The sequence below is a fragment of the Crocodylus porosus genome, unplaced genomic scaffold (genome assembly GCF_001723895.1).
Source record: "Crocodylus porosus isolate Cpor-Errol unplaced genomic scaffold, CroPor_comp1, whole genome shotgun sequence".
Lineage (NCBI taxonomy): Eukaryota > Metazoa > Chordata > Crocodylia > Crocodylidae > Crocodylus > Crocodylus porosus.
In genome coordinates, this window is record NW_017728906.1 from 156,927,305 (window position 1) to 156,931,447 (window position 4,143).

The window sequence follows — 4,143 nt, forward strand, 5'->3', positions numbered from 1 at the left end:
TAGCACTGGTCCTTGGGCCATGGCTTCATCTATGATAATTAGTAAGCCCACTGATACAGTTGGAAATTGTCTATCTTATCTCTTTAACAATATGACTATTAGAACAAATCAAATCCTTTAAAATCATAGAGCAGTATTTACTGTGTTTAGCCTTCATCTTTCTAAAGAATCAAGATTCTTGTGGTTATTAATACTGATTTTAAGAGTGTAACCTGATTTTCATTTTCAACTATATGCAGAGATGGATTTTAGGATATTATTTTACAGTGCACTGACAGGTTCCACGAGGAAATAAGAAAAGCTTTCCCACCCCCCCAGTTAGAGTCCTATTGTTTCAGCAATAGTAAATCATTACTTACTATGACAGAGAATTGATTAACTGTGTGTGGGCAAGGTCAATGCTGTTTCATGTTAGGAAGCATCAAGGGGTGATCATGATACTAGTCTGGCAAAACCCATTAACTTATAGATGGATTGCAAAGGAGATATTTTGAAAAATGCCACCCTGAGACTGTCTGGTACATCATGTATATATCTTGGCAATGAAGCACAGAAATCACAAAATAGTACTGGCTCTAATGTAAAAACAGGGGGAATATATAGAAATATCAGGGGGAAAAAGGGGGAAAGGGAGATTTATTTGAACTTATGAAAAATAAAATAGAAGCCTTGCAAACTGCTTTTAATTTTTCACTGCCTGCTTTTCCCTAAGACCTAAAGAAAAATGCATTGCGTTTGAAAGCTTGTCTATTCCAACCATGCAGTAGGTCAATAAAATATATCACCCATAGAAATCCTTGCTTCTTGCTATGTGTCTTTGTGTGTGTGTGTGTGTTACATGCATGCATGCATGTATACACACACACTTGATTGCATATAACCTGTACCCTTTCTCCCCAAGACCAGCTGGGGGAAGTTGTGGTGTGCATTATATATGAGGAAAAGATCCTTAAACTGGGAACAGGGAGGGGCTAGAGCAGTGGTAGTCTTAACTGCCACAGTCCTGAGAGCCATGGTGCTACTTCTCCCTTCCTCTGCTTTGCCCCCCGACCACCAAATCTGCAGATCCAAGGGAAGCCCTGCTCCTCAACTGGGCACTGTATTGGGATGGCATGCAGGGTTGGTCTGTGGCCTGGATAGTCTTTGGCCCAGCACAAGGCCCCAGACTCGACAAATGGCTCCAGAGCCAGCGTGCTGGATCAGTCCCCTTTGCACAGACCCACCACTAGCAGGCCTGATTGGGCTCCATCACACAGCCCCACCCCTCAGCTCCCAGCCTCAGCATGTGGTGCACAGGCCTCAAACCCAGTGCCTAGTGCACTGCTCCAAGTCCTGGTACACAGCCCTCTACCCCAGTAACCCAAGACCTCTGGTACTTGCCTATACTCCAAGGTAAGTTTTTGGTTTCCTTCTAGAAATCTTTGAAAATAAGGGTGTGTGTTATATTTGGGAGGTGTATTATAGGTGAAAAAATAGCATGTGTGTGTGTGTGTGAATTCACTCTACAGCCATGACATAACCACACATTCATAGGTGCAGGGCATTTTTAAGATGGCTGATCATGGGAAAAATTAACCTTCAATAAATCAGCTATTTCTAGGGGAGAGCACCATAGGAACCTTCTGTTCTGATTTCCTGTGAGGGTCAGTTTTTTGCATGCACCTTTGCAGAGCTGGGTTGGTGCTTACCCAGGAGAGCAGCATCCCAGCCCTGCCCATGGGGCTATCACAGAGGGGAGAATCTCCCCCCCTATGTAGTGGGAAAGGGAGGGGGAGAGGGAGGGAGGGAGGGAGGGATGTGATGGGGCAAGGTATCTCTGTTGGGGTCTTGTGGAGAGCCTGCCTGGGCCCATGAGATGAGGGGCACTGTTCTCCCCTCCCCCACCTCCCCCCACCCGTGCTCCGGCCATGACGAAGGTCAGCCAGCAGCTGTATGCTGCCACTGTCAAGAGACTCAGGCAGGGAACTGGGGAAAGCGAGCCCTCCACAACTTGTGGGCCTGTCCTGGCTCCCCCAGTAGCCCAGATGGGGTACCTGGTGGGGACTGTAAGGCAGGGAGGCTCCCTTCCCCCATCTCCCTCTCCCCCTGCCCACCCAAACCTCTTGACAGTGGCAGCACAGCTGCTGGCTGGGCTTTGCCATGGCAGAAGTTTAGGTGGGGGCAGAGGGGGCAGGCGGAGTAGAGTCCCCTTGCCTTGCAGACTCCCCCCAGCTATTCCACCTGGGGTGTTGGTGGCACCTAGGCCAGGCCTGTGATAAGAAGGGGCATCATTCTACACCCACCTCCAGCATGGCAAAGCCTAGCCAGCAGCTGTGAGCTGGCAGCTGTGTGCTGCTGCTACCAAGAGGCTCGAGTGGGGAGTACAGGGTAGCTGGGGGTGGTGCACAAGGTAGGGGGGACTCTTTTGTGCCTGGAGCTGGGCCAGGGTGAGGGCAGAGCTGGAGAGATAGGCAGTTCAGCAGCCTCCTGGGAGGCTACTAGAGCATCCCCACCTTCTGGCCAGGGCCAGTGCAAGCAAGCTCAAGCCCCACCCTGAACCAAGAGGCAAACATCTGTTAGATTCAATGGTGCTCTAACTAATGAAGTTTTGTGTTAAGCGCCATGAGTTAGTGCACCTCACTGACAGGCTATAGGGTCTGTAGGCACCCTTAGACTTAGGTCAGCCTGCAGAAAGATGCAACCTTTAATCCAAAAGCTACAGAACAAAGTCCATCCATGCAGGATGTACTGGATGAATAGACAGTTGAGGTCATGTTGCACCAAAGTCTTCTTTACACAGAAGACTCCTGTAGCTTAAGAGCCCATGAAAAGGTGCAACAGGTGGTTGTGACAATATGTTACAATAAATGACAATAAGAGAAGGCTTAGGAAGAATTAGGAAAATTAGGGAATGTTATTAAGACACGGTTACAGAAGCTAACAAAAGTGGACATTAGAAAACAGTGCATGGAACTTAGTCACAGATAACTCCCATTAAAGTTAATAAAAAAATGTGTACAGCTCCCATACACTTTGATAAACCCAAAATGCACAGGGTTTTTCTTGATTAAAGAGCAGTATGGGCAGATATTCAACCTTCAAAACCTGGAGATAGGATCTCCCCTTTAATTTTCCCCCATTTTAATAACAATAATAAAAAAACCTTAGCCTCTTTCCCTAGAAATAATAGCCCAGTTGAAAATGCAGTTTGGGACAAACTGGACACATCTATACATGCAATAAATGCATAGGAATAAACTCTGGTCCTTATTACGTCAGAGTTCATTGCTCCCAGGTGTGCTGTTTGCATGTGAGCCTGAGATTGCAGCACATTGAGCTGGGTTGGAGGAGCCCCGGCTGGCAGGTGGCCTCGGGGGTCAGCTTGCTAGCATGGGGCTGCTCCGAGCCAGCTCAGCATGGGGCTGTCTGGGGCATGAGGGTGTTCCAGTGCAGGGCTAGTTGGCAGGCAGCTCCTGAACTGAAGAATCCTTGTGCCCCAGCTCGTTGGCTCAGCATCTACACGTGCAGTGCTGCAGAGTGAAAAATTCTGCAGCAAGATAGTACTTGGATTTAGTACAAGTACTATCCTTCTGTAGAATTAGTTATTTTCTTGTGGTCCAATAGGGCTGAACATGTAGACGTGAGACTGTTACCATGGAACTAATTAATCTCTGCAGTAAACATCTTGTGTAGACACACCCACTGATCACGATAGTTAGAGGGTTCATCAGACTTCTAAAGTTCTCAGGTTATGCACAAAGCCATGCTATACCAGCTAACTAGGGATTTGGATCCAAAAGAATAAGTTATTTGACACTAGGGAAAGCTGCAGATTAAGTTCACAGCTGTAAGAAGTCAGAATATAGTGCCATCCAGGAGCTGCTGTTGATAGCTCTAGAACCAATACATGCTGCCTACCACTGGTTTCCTGAAGTAAGTGCTTCTGCTGAGAAGTCAAAGGGCTTATCTACATTGCCTTCATACTGCCACCAGTACTACCTCAAGAATTATTTCCTTCCCATTGATGCCAAATCCTAGAAATGAAACAGAGTAGATGAGTTTTAAACTAGTCAGGGGGGATCAGCAGGCATTGGGGGAGTCACTGTTCCCCCAACCACCGCCAGGAGTGACCAGGAATAACGGTCACAAGCTGGCAGAGGGTAG

At 47.3% G+C, this 4,143-nt stretch overlaps 1 long non-coding RNA gene across 1 annotated transcript in view; it reads left to right on the top strand.

The window, feature by feature from the left end:
- Positions 1-1,251: 1,251 nt before the first annotated feature.
- The window catches only part of LOC109306575, a 56,493-nt gene continuing 53,601 nt past the window's right edge, over positions 1,252-4,143 (top strand). Inside the window, exon 1 of the long non-coding RNA XR_002100045.1 lies at positions 1,252-1,392. This is a non-coding gene — a long non-coding RNA (uncharacterized LOC109306575). The remainder of the gene's footprint in view (positions 1,393-4,143) is intronic.